Genomic DNA, 13,386 nt, shown 5'->3' with positions numbered 1-13,386 from the left:
GTCCTTGTTCCCCCATCCTCCCCTACCCCCCCCCCCCCCACTCATGCCCTCACGCCCCTGGTATCTATGTCTATTGGTTAGGCTTATATGCATATATACAAGCCCTTTGGTTGATCTCTCCCACTTACCCCCACCCTCCCCTACCTTCCCTCTGAGGTTTGACGGTCTGATCGATGCTTCTCTGTCTCTGGATCTGTTTTTGTTCATCAATTTATGTTGTTCATTATATTCCACAAATTAGTGAGACCATGTGATATTTGTTTTTCTCTGACTGGCTTATTTCACTTAGCATAATGCGCTCCAGCTCCATCCACGCTGTTGCAAATGGTAAGAATTCCTTCTTTTTTACAACAGCATAGTATTCCACCATGTAGATGTACCACAGTTTTCTAATCCACTCATCTGCTGATGGGCACTTAGGCTGTTTCCAAATCTTAGCTATTGTAAATTGTGCTGCTATGAACATAGGGGTGCATATATCCTTTCTGATTGGTGTTTCTGTTTTCTTCGGATATATTCCTAGAAGTGGGACCACTGGGTCAAATGGGAGTTCCATTTTTAGTTTTTTGAGAAAACTCCATACTGTTCTCTACAGTGGCTGCACTAGTCTGAATGCAGACTGGTTCAACAACTGATATTGATTCATTTGTGCACATATAGGGCAACAGTGACACCATTGGGCCAGGTTTGTCTTACCACTTGAGCTTCAAGGTCTAAAAAAAGAGTTAGGTATTCACGTGAAATAGAAGCATTTGGGGAGAATATGTATGTGGTTATGAAGCTAGGCTATTGAACCGGGGGAGCTGGGAGGGGAATTTCCAGCAATGCCTTCATCATGTTGAAGCTGTATTTGGTTTGCTTCCATAATGACCCGAAAAAAATAAAGGACCAAATGATAAGTATGAATGATGAAGTAAAATATGACTGTTCCTGACACTTTAGGAAATATCATCAATTGGTTAAAGACCTTTCCCTTCAGTTTAAATTCTCAAAGGGAAAATAAACCCACTATAGAATAAAGGAAATCCATGAGTTTATTTTTTTCCCAGAGTACAACCACTAGAGGACAGTAGAGCCCACGCTTCTTCAGCTTTATTCTGCAGTACCCCTGCCAGTCTTCTCATTCTCAAGGGCTAAATGGACTCTTCAGAAAGGGAGCTGTATTTCTTTCTAATATATGAAGCAGGAGAATCTGAGGTATATCCTTTTCCAGATTTGAAGATGTGATTACATTCTTTTTCTTTTGACTAAAGTTAGCTCTTTATTGAAGTAAATGCTTAGGGCATAGACAAGCTTTCCTGTGGTTATTGAAAAGTAATAATACCGAGCACTACAACAACTAATTCTAAAGTCAATTTTTAGGAAAATCTCCCTTTACATAAAATCTAACTTTAAGTAAGAAAATCCAAAAGTGATAAACCCGAGCTATTTGTATTCTGAATAATAAATTTATATGATGAAACAGCAAATAAAAGCCCCAGGAAATAACTTGATACTTAGAAGCCTGGCTTTCCATTGATGTTATTATTGCATATAATTGTTAGAATTTAGAAGAAAAACATGACTTTTTTATTTCTGGTAAAATTAAAGATTTGGTTGAAATGTTTCTTTGACTTAAGTTGAAAATAGATTTTGTGAGTGCTTATTTTGTGTTTTAGCCAATAGAGAGGTTATGTTGTGACACATGACTGATAAAAGTCATGTTTTTCTGGTTTCTGAAATCATTTTCTGGTTTCTGCTTCCAGTTCTATCAGTGATATCACTGCATCTTCAGAATTTTGTGCATAAAATTTCCTCTGCAGGAAAAAAAAAAGTAAACTTAGCTGGGATCTTCGGCCTTGAAATACTTAGAATTAATTTTTTTTATAAACATTACTTTAAAAAGTGGTCATTTTACTTGCTAAAGAATAGAATACTATAGAGAAACACTTGAAGAAATATCAGCTTTCCTTAGAAAACTTGATTAGACATGGTTAGACCTTCACCTATGATTTTGAATATTTATTCCCCCAAGCAGTGCTGGGCATAGAGTACATACTTAAGTTGTTCATCAAAAATTAGCATCTATTAGATGTACCTAAATTCCAAACACTATGCTGGGAACTCTTATCCCTTCTTTATAGGAGCTAAATTTTCTAGATTAATAAAAGTTTGCTATTGCTCATTTTAAAGTAAATTAATTTTAACACCCGTATTTGCTAATTCTTGTTAAAGTTTTCATTTCCTCACAAAAGCGTTCCATGACACCCATTGTTTTCCAGTTTAAGTCAACTGAATTATTTCGGTGGAGGATTTTTAAACAAAGTTTGAGGTCATTGCAAGCAAACAGGGTGTCTTAAAGTGTGTTGTCAGTTACTGGTGTGGATGATTTTAATTTTCTCTGAATTCCCTATATGTTGTCACCAAAGTTTCCTTTCCTAACTCCTACAAATAGTTTTGGCAAGCTGCCCTTCCTGCACAAATTTACTTTGGAGATTTGTAAGGGATTTAATTCTGGATGTGGCCGAGGGCTTGACAGGCAACTTCCTGGAAAGGCTCTGCAATAAGAGCTTTGTGGACAAAATCATCCTGGCTTAGCTTACCCTGCTCCCTTGTGTATAAGCGTATTATTGTTCATGGTATGGTTCAGTTTGCATGGGACCTTCCTAGGGAACTTCAAGAACATGATCTTAAAGAGAGTGGCCCTCCTATCAAGATAATCCAGTAATAATATTTTAAAAAGAGACTCCTTGAGAGACAGCCACAGATGATTCTAACACTTCTTTTTTTAAAAAAACAAAAACAAACCCGAGTTAATCTCAAATGTGTCACCTTCATCTGCTTAGAGCAGAAGAGAAATCCTTAGACCAGGGGTTCTCAACCTGTGGGTCGAGACCCCTTTGGGGGTCGAACGACCCTTTCACAGGGGTCGCCTAAGACCATCGGAAAACACATATATAATTACATATTGTTTTTGTGATTAATCACTATGCTTTAATTATGTTCAATTTATAACAATGAAAATACATCCTGCATATCAGATATTTACATTACAATTCAAAATAGCAGCAAAATTACAGTTATAAAGTAGCAACGAAAATAATTTTATGGTTGGGGGTCACCACAACATGAGGAACTGTATTAAAGGGTTGTGGCATTAGGAAGGTTGAGAACCACTGCTTTAGACCTTAAAGAGAGCATTGGTTTTTCAGGGAAAGTGTTTTTTCCAGAAGTGGAAATCTGTCAAAACTCCTATTTAGATCATGAATATTGCCCAATTTGATAAAATATATTTTTATTCGGCAAGTTTTACTAAGGAAGTATTTTTGAGTGTGTTTGTTTTTTCTTTTTGTTTTGTTTTGTTTTGTTTGGGGCGGGGGGCGGGGGGGCAGTGTCTTCCTTTCTACTGATAAGATAATGCTTAAAAGAGATACTTGATAACATTAAGCTGGAAAGAGGATGGCTTTAGTTAAGCCAGGGTTAATCCAGTTTAACAGTCCAACTTGTACCAATTTGCCAAGATTCCTTCCGTTGAACTTGAGGACCAGCTCCCCCTAGAGAGTAACAGACAGTGAATCTTCTTCTGGTGTGGCACGGTGTAGCCCTCCTCACACTCTGCCAACTGTAGCATTACTTCTGGGTCGTCTCCAACTTGTTAGCATTTTGTACAGGACTCTATTTCCTATTCAACCATTACCCCTGAGGGCTCATGATGACTTGATTCATTCATACAGTATAAAACTGGATAATGGCAACAATGATGTCCATTTTACAGATGAGGAAAATAAAGATCAGATAGGCCAGTGGTCAGCAAGCTTCGGCTCGGCAAACTGCGGCTCGCTAGCCACATGTGGCTCTTTGGCCCCTTGAGTGTGGCTCTTCCACAAAATACCAACTTCTGCGCATGGGCCACGAAGTTTCAATCGCATTGTACGTGCATGCCTGCACGTGGTATTTTGTGGAAGAGCCACACTCAAGGGGCCAAAGAGCCACATGTGGCTCATGAGCCGCGGTTTGCCAACCACGGAGATAGGCAAATCATTGTTTTAGGACTCACAGTTTAAATAGAGCAGAGTGAGACTCACAAGGCCAAATTAAAGGGTCATTGTTACTAATGGGAAAATTGCACAGCCTTCGTGCACCTACAGATTCTACCCTGCCCTCAACTGCATCATTAAAGCTCAGAATGCAGCTGTTCTGCTCAAGTCTTTAAACAGGAGGGTTGCGCTGAGATTTATGCCTAATAAGTGCCAGTGATATTACAGCTGTTTAATAGAGCAGGAAAACAAGTTCCAGCAGCCCAGATCTTTATATGCCTCAGCTGAAAAGGCCAGTTACATTTTAATCTCAGTTATATAAATGATGGTTCTGAAAGCAAGCTCATATATCTCTCGAAACACTTTTTATTCTTTCTTTGATGCCCATTCTTTCTTTTTTTAAGTAAAGGACAAATTGAGCTACATTAACTATAGAAAATTGTGTAAATCTCACTAATGAATGGGTTCTCTGATCAGGAGAACCAACTGTAACCAAGATAATCTTTAATAAGTCATAATTTATAGATAAAATGTACCAGATTTATCTGTAGGAAATCAAAATGTTCTGCCTAATCTGTATGTCACTTATATCCACTATCCCCCAAAATTTGATTGTGTGTTTTTTCAAGTTCCCCTCCCCTCAGTTACCATACTCATCTCAGGCAGTCCCTGGCCTGCTTTCTGTCACTGCGGATTGGTTTTTCTTTATTAAAATTCCATATGAATAAAATCACGTAAAGTATGTATTTTCTTTGTATTGGCATCTTTTGCTCAGCCTGGTTGTGAGGTCGTCTGTGTCGCATGGAGCAGTAGTTCATTTCTGAGCAGTATTCCATCTGTCAGATATCCAATTTATTCATTCATACCACTGTGATAGATATTCGTTTTCAGTTTTCAACTATTATGAATAAAGATACTAAGAAAATTCATGACAAAGTTGTTGTATACATATAACGTTTTTATTTCTCTTGGTTAAAACCTACAGTAGAATTGTAGCATCATAAGAGAAGTATATATATATATGTATATATACACACATATATATATGTGTGTGTATATATACATATATATATATATATATATATATATATACACACACTAATAAAAGAGAAAGATGCAAATTCACCATACCTTCATGACCCCTACCAGCCAATCAGGAGTGTAACCCAACAAAGATGGTGACCTCTGGGTAGTGTGGGAAGGTGAAAAGGCAGCTCTGGCCAGAACAAAGGCGGTGCCGGCAGCCAGGGGAAGGAAGGCCCATTCTTGCATGAATCTTAGTGCACCGGGCCTCTTATATATATATATATATATTTTTTTTTAATATATATATAAATATATATCTAATCTAATAAAAGAGAAACATGCAGATTGATGTACCTTCCCTACACTCACCAGCCATGCCCACCAGCCACAGCCACCAGCCAACCAGCCAATCAGGAGCAGATATGCAAATTAACCCAACTCAGATGACAGTTAGGCAGTTAATTTGCCTACTAGGCACCAGTGGCCTGGGTCCAGGAAACATCATAGGGCACCCAGGTCACTCCAAGGTAAGCCCCGTGTGGGCCCTGAGCAGCCGAGGAAGGGCCTGAGCCAGGGGACTCCTGGGCAGGGCCTGAGCTTGCAATCAGAGCTGAAGGGGGCCCTTGCCAGTGATCGCATGGGGCTGGGGGTCCCCTGCCCAGGCCTAATGCCCTGGCCAGAGGACTTAGGCCTGGGTAAGTGATCAGAGTGGGATGGGGGTCCCCTGCCCAGGCCTAACACCCTGGCCAGAGGCCTGAGGCCTGGGAAAGGGCGGAGCCGTTAATCCAAGGGGGCTGGGGGTCCTCTGCCCAGGCCTAATGCTGGGCCAGAGGCCTGAGGCCTTGGCAGGGGCAGAGTCGGCGATCGCATGGGCCTGGGGGTCCCCTGCCCAGGCCTAACACTGGGCCAGAGGCCTGGGCAGGGGCAGAACCTTCTATCAGAGCGGGCTGGGGGTCCCCTGCTCAGGCCTAATGCCCCGGCCAGAGGCCTGAGGCCTGAGGCCTGAGAAGGCGATGAGAGTTGGCTGGGGGTTCCCTGCCCAGGCCTAAGGCTCCACCAGAGGCTTGAGGCCTGGGCAGGGGCAGAGCCAACAATCAGAGCAGGTTGGGGTCCCCTGCCCAGTCCTAATGCCTGGCCAGAGGCCTTAGGCCTGGGCAGGGGCCGAGCTGGGGATTGGTGTGAACTACAGAGGAAACACCTTTTCTGACTGCTTATTGGCTAAGTCCCTGTATGCCACTGGTAATATTCTTAGTAACTTGGGTAATAAGAATCCAAGAAGGTGATATAGGGTTTTTCCACCTCACTCCTGGAGAAAAAAACGAAGGTCCACTGCTGGAGGGCTAAGAAGTGTCATATCCTGCCCTAGCCGGTTTGGCTCAGTGGGTAGTGCCTCAGCCTACTGACCGCAGGGTCTGGCTTCAATTCTGACCAAGGGCATGTACCTAGGTTGCAGGCTCCTCCCTGGCTGGGGCCCAGGTCAGGGCTCATGCAGGAGGCAACCAATCAAAGTGTTCCTGTCACTTTGATGTTTCTCTCTTTCCCTTTCTCTTCCACATTCTCTAAATATCAATGGAAACATATCTTCAGGTGAGGATAAAAAAAAAAATAACAAAGAAATGTCATATCCCATGAAACAGACATCTTGAAAATGCCTATAGAAAGTTGTCATTTTTTCATGGTGAAGGGACTGGAGTCCGTGTTGATGAAAACACCTTGGTGGCTGCGGTGACTGGCAGTGGCTGAAGCAGCAGGGTAATGGGGCTGGTGCCTTCCCCTGATCAGCCTGGCCGCATCCCACAAAGGGAGGCCAGACTGTGGCTTAGGCCCGCTCCCCAAGGGGAACAGGGAGCGGGCCTAGGCCATCAGTAGGACATCCCCTGAGGGTTCCCAGTATGTGAGAGGGGGCAGGCTGGACTGAGGGACCACCCCCCCCTCAGTGCACGAATTTCGTGCACTGGGCCCCTTGTATGTATGTATGTGTGTGTGTGTGTGTGTGTATGTATATATATGTGTATATATATATATATATATATACACTAATAAAAGAGAAACATGGTAATTAGCATACTACCGCTACCCTTCCCATTGGCTAATCAGCATATCCTTAGGCAAATTAACTGTCAGCCAAGATGGCAGCCGGCAGCCATGCACTGAAGCGAACAGGGAGGCTTGCTTGCCCCAGTGATGGCAGACTCCAACGTTCCCGCCTGACTTGCTGGCCTCTCAGCTGCAACTCTAAGCAACTATGTTGCAAATATAGAAGCTAAACAAAACCCCAGAAACCGGCTTTCAGTCAGCCAGGCTTCAGCCAGCCAGACCGCAACATTGTATCAAATACAGAAGGTAAAGGCCAGAAACCTGCTTTCAGCAGCGAGGCCTCAGAGCTAAAGCTGGCCCAGAATAAAAAAAAAAAAAAGAAAAAAAGGAGCAGTTGGGAGCTTCAGTCACCCGCCAGCCTGAAAATGGCCCTCAGCCCCTTAGCAAGACTGGCCAGGCACCCCCGTGGGGACCCCCACCCTGATCCAGGACACCCTTCAGGGCAAACCAGCCAGCCCCCACCCATGCACCAGGCCTCTATTCTATATAGTAAAAGGGTAATATGACTCCTGGCACCGGGATCAACGGAGCCGCGAGGCCTCCCGGCACCAGGATCAGCATGACAGGGGGCAGCGACCAAACCCCCTGATCGCCCTGTGGCTCTGTGTGTGACAGGGGGCGGGGCCACAACCTCCCCATCCGCCCTGCTCTGTTCGTGACAGGGTGCAGCGCCCCAACCCCCTGATCAGCCCTGCTCTGTGCCTGATAGGGGGGAGCTCCCCAATCCCCTGATCGCCCTGCGGCTCTGTGTGTGACAGGGTGCAGCGCCCCAATCCCCTGATCGGCCCTGCTCTGTGTGTGACAGGGTGCAGCGCCCCAACCCCCCCCCGCCACGGGCCCTGCTCTGTGTGTGACAGGGTAGAGCCATAACCTCCCCATTGGCCCTGCCCTGAGTGTGACAGGGTGCAGCGCCCCAACCCCCTGATCCGCCCTGCTCTGTGTGTGACGGGGCGGTGCCCCAACTCCCTTATCGGCCCTGCTCTGTGAGTGACAGGGGGGAGCTCCTCAACCCCCTGATCGGCCCTGCCCTGTGCATGACAGGGGGGAGCTCCTCAACCCTCTGATGGGCCCTGCTCTGTGCGTGACAGGGGGGATCTCCCCAACCCTCTGATCGACCCTGCTCTGTGTGTGACAGGGTACAGAGCCCCAACCCCCCTGATGGGCCCTGCTCTGTGAGTGACAGGGGGCAGCGCCCCAACCCCCTGATTGGCCCTGCTCTGTGCGTGACAGGGGGTGGCACCGCAACCTCCCCATCGACCCTGCCTTGAGTGTGACAGGGGGCGGTGCCCCAAACCCCCAATCGGCCCTACCCTGAGCATGACTGAGGGTGGCATCGCAACCTCCTGATCTGCCCTGCTCTGTGCATGACAGGGGGTGGTGCCCCAACTCCCCAATCGGCCCTGCTCTGAGCCTGACCAGGGGCTGCACCTAGGGATTGGGCGTGCCCTCTACCACCCGGGAGCAGGCCTAAGCCAGCAGGTCATTATCTCCCGAGGGGTCCCAGACTGCGAGAGGGCACAAGCCGGGCTGGGGGACCCCCCTCCCCCCCCCCCTGAGTGCACAAATTTTTGTGCACCGGGCCTCTAGTATATATATATATATCTATCTGAAACTTCTAAACTGTACCACTATCAAATATGAGTTTCACTATCAATTACTAGAGGCCTGGTGCATGACATTTGTGCACTGGGGGCGGAGGGGTCCCTCAGCCCAGCCAGCGCCCTTTGTCCGCCTGCCAGCTTAGGCCTGATCCCCACCTGTCTTTTGGCTAAGCAGCACTCCCCCTGTTGGAGTGCACTAACCACCAGGGGCAGCTCCTTTGTTGAGCATCTTCCCCTTGGTGGTCAGTGTGCATCATAGTGACCTGTTGTTTCCTCATTCAGTCAATTTGCATGTTAGCTTTTTATTATATAGTACTAGAGGCCCAGTGCACAAAAATTTGTGCACTCGGGGGGGAGAGGGGGGGTCCCTCAGCCCGGCCCGTGCCCTCTCGCAGTCTGGGACCCCTCGGGAGATAACGACCTGCTGGCTTAGGCCCACTCCCCGGTGGCAGAGGGCAGGCTAAACCCTAGGTGCAGCCCCTGGTCGGGCTCAGAGCAGGGCCGATTGGGGAGTTGGGGCGCCGCACCCTGTCATGCACAAAGCAGGGCGGATCGGGAGGTTGCGATGCCACCCTCAGTCAAGCTCAGGGTAGGGCCGATTGGGGGGTTGGGGCACCACCCCCTGTCACACTCAAGGCAGGGTCGATAGGTTGCGGCGTCACCTACTGTCATGCACAGAGCAGGGCCGATTAGGGGGTTGGGGTGCTGCCCCCTGTCACTCACAGAGCAGGGCCCATCAGGGGGTTGGGGAGTTTCCCCCTGTCACACACAGAGCATGGCCCATCGGGGGTTGAGGCGCTCCCCCCTATCACGCACAGAGCAGGGCCCATCATGGGGTTGGGGAGCTCCCCCCTGTCACGCACAGAGCAGGGCCCATCAGGGGGTTGGGGAGCTCCCCCCTGTCACTCACAGAGTAGGGCTGATAGGGGAGTTGGGGCACCACCCCCTGTCACACACAGAGCAGGGCAGATCAGGGGGTTGGGGCGCTGCCCTCTATCACCCACAGAATAGGACCGATCAGGGAGTTGGGGCGCCGCCACTGTCACACTCAGGGAAGGGCTGATGGGGAGGTTATGGCTCTACTCTGTCACACACAGAGCAGGGCCCATGGGCGGGGGGCGGGGGGAGGGGAGGGAGGCGCCGCACCCTGTCACACACTGAGCAGGGCTGATCAGGGGGTTGGGGCACTGCACCCTGTCACACACAGAGCAGGGCTGATCAGGGGGTTGGGGTGCCGCATCCTGTCACACACAGAGCCGCAGAGTGATCAGGGGGTTGGGGAGCTCCCCACTATCAGGCACAGAGCAGGGCTGATCAGGGGGTTGGGGCGCCTTCCCCTGTCACTAACAGAGCAGGGCAGATAGGGAGGTTGTGGTCCCGCCCCTGTCACACACAGAGCCGCAGAGCGATCAGGGGGTTTGGTCGCTGCCCCCTGTCATGCTGATCCGGGTGCCGGGAGGCTTTGCGGCTCCGCTGATCCCGGTGCTGGGAGGCATAGTACCCTTTTACTAAATAAGATAGAGGCCTGGTGCATGGGTGGGGGCTGGCTGGTTTGCCCTGAAGGGTGTCCTGGATCAGGTTGGGGGTCCCCACTGGGGTGCCTGGCCAGCCTGGATGAGGGGATGATGGCTGTTTGCATCTGGTCACACCCCCTTCAGGGTGGGGGTCCCCACTGGGGTGCCTGGCCAGTCTGGGTGAGGGGCTGAGGGCCATTTTCAGGCTGGCAGGTGACTGAAGTTCCCAACCTGTCCTTTTTTCCTTTTTTTTTAATTCTGGGCCAGCTTTAGCTCTGAGGCTCGGCTCCAGCTATGAGACCTCTGCTGCTGAAAGCAGGTTTCTGGCCTTTGTTTACCTTCTGTATTTGAAACAATGTTGCGGTCTGGCTGGCTGAAGCCAGGCTGACTAAAGCAGGTTTCTGGGGGTTTGTTTAGCTTCTATATTTGTTACAATGTTTCTTAGAGAGCAGCTGAGAGGCCGGCAAGGCAGGCGGGAACCTGGCTTCCTCTGTCACTGAAGCAAGCAAGCCTCCCTGTTCGCGTCAGCTGCCTGGCTGCCGGCCGCCATGTTGGTTGGCAGTTAATTTGTATATCTCAGTGATTAGCCAATGGGATGGGTAGAGGCCGTATGGCTAATTACCATGTTTCTCTTTTATTAGATAGGATGAGTTTCACTTTCTTCATATCCTCACCAACACTTCATATGGTCACTCTTTTTTTTATTTTTTATTTTTATTTTTTTTTAAATATATCTTTATTGATTTAAGAGAGAAGGGAGAGGGAAAGAGAGATAGAAACATCAATGATGAGAGAGAATCACCATTCGGCTGCCTCCTGCACGTCCCCAAATGGGGATCAAGCCCGCAACCCAGGCATGTGTGCTTGACCCGAATCAAACCTGGGACCCTTGAGTCCACAGGCCGACGCTCTATCCACTGAGCCAAATCAGCTAGGGCAATGGTCACTCTTTTTATTGTAGTTATTCTAATAGTTATTAGGTGTGTAGTGGTTTTACTTTGTCTTACTTTGTATTTCTCTAATGAATAATCATGTTAAGCAACATTTCATGTGCTTTAGTCCTTTTTTAGATCAATATTTCTATCTAGTATCATTTTTCTCCTGGTTGAAGGAATTCTTTTGACATTTCTTGTAAATGTGGATTTTCTGATGATTAATTCAGCTTTTGTACTTAAAAGTGTTTATTTTTGTCTTTACCTTTGAAAGATATTTTTTACTGGATATAAAATTCTGCCGGGAGCCGGTCCATCCTTGCTGCTTGACACAATCGCTGCAGAGAAGAAACATCTGCACAGCATATGTTTCAAGGGACCTGGCGTATATGGCATACTGTTCTTAATATGTTTGCTCCCCTTCTTGGCGCTATGTGTTTTAACCAAGGTCACCTCTCTGAGAAAGGTTGTTTCCCCAGGTGGGGATTTTTCCCTGAAGTTAGGGAGGGAATAAAACCCCTTAACTAAGTGCCAGGTGGGTAGTTAATCACTTTAACTACAAACAATCATGCTTAAGCTACATAATCTTTACTCCCTGGAATGGAGATAAGAAATGCCCTAACCTTTGGAATAGAAATTGATAGGATTAAAATCAACTGGTATAAATACAGATGTAACGAGACAACTAGAGAGAGAACCTAGAACCTAGAAACAGAACCTAGCAAGAGAACTAGAGAGAACCTAGACACAGAACCTAGAGACAGGACTTGGCTGGAGATCCTACACAGAACCTAGAGATAGGACTTGGCTGGAGATCCTATACAGAACCTAGAGAGAGAACCTAGGGAGAAACCATGGCAAAAGATCCTGGACAGAACCTGGCTACAGAACTTGGCTGGAGAACCTAGACAGAACATGGCAAAAGAACCTAGATAGAACCTGGCTAAAGAACCTGGCGACCGAACCTGGTTGGAGAACCTGGAGAAGCTGGATGGAGAACCTAGCGAGAGAACATGGCTACAGAACCTGGCTGGAGATCATGGACAGAACCTGGCTGGAGACCCTGGCTAGATCCTGACCAGAACTTCGCTGGAGTTCCTAACCAGAACGTCTCTGGAGATCCTGACCAGAAGTTGGCTGGAGTTCCTGGCTTGAGATCCTGGAGGGAGAACCTCACTATGCTGATCAACTGAACGCTGACCCCATGCCATTCCTTCTTCACCGACTCCGTCCACACCTTTGGGAACCCCTGGACCTGCTGGGGTTGGACCCCAGCAAAATTCTAAGTTTGCAAAGGTGTTTTTTTTCCCTTTTACTATTTTAAAGAACTTATCCTACTCTTTTCTCATGTACATCGATTTTGATAAGATATCTGCTGTCATCTTTATCTTTGTTCCTGTATACAGAATGTGCTTTTTTTTGTTTTGTTTTGACTGCTACTTAGATGTTTTTCTTTACTACTGGTGTTGAGAAATACTGTTGATGTTTCTTACACTAGGGGTCATGGATCTGTAAGTTTATAATTTTAAACAAATTTAAATAATGTTTTAGCCATTATTTATTCAAAAATGATTTCTCACTTGTCCTCTCAGGGACTCCAGTTAGACCATTTGGCATGAGGTGCTCTAATTTGTCCCTTAGTTTACTAGTGCTCTTTTAATATTTTAAAATTCTTTCTTCTCTGTGTCAATTCTGAGCAGTGTTTATGGATTGATCAATCTCATTATAGGTCGTGTTTCCCTAACTTTCAGTTTGGGTTGGATGTCAAACATTGTGAATGTTATTTTGTGAGGTGCTGGATAGTTTTTGTATTTATATAAATATTTTTTTGAGTTTTATTCTGTAACACAATTAATTTATTTGGAAACAATTAGGTCCTTCCAGGTCTTGCTTTTTAAGATTTGTTAGGTGAAAATGGACCAGTGCTCCATTCAGAGCTAATTATTCTTTCTGTGTCCTTTACCCACTGCCTCGTGAATCATGAGGGTTTTCCCATATGGCTGGTGGGAATTAGAACTCTTCCCATCCTTGTGGGAGTCCCAGGCATTATTACCTGAATTGTTTTAAGTGATTCTTTCTACAGCCTCAAGTAGTTTTCTCACCCACATACACCAATCAGTACTCAGCTACATACTTTCAGGTGACTCTCTGCAGATTCCAGATTTTTCTCCTTGTAGCTCTCTTCTCTCAGGTATTCTGT

Source organism: Myotis yumanensis, unplaced genomic scaffold, assembly GCF_028538775.1.
Source record: "Myotis yumanensis isolate MYYU_CA2020_CCGP unplaced genomic scaffold, mMyoYum1.0.hap1 SCAF_12, whole genome shotgun sequence".
NCBI classification, from domain to species: domain Eukaryota; kingdom Metazoa; phylum Chordata; class Mammalia; order Chiroptera; family Vespertilionidae; genus Myotis; species Myotis yumanensis.
This window is presented reverse-complemented; position numbering follows the sequence as displayed.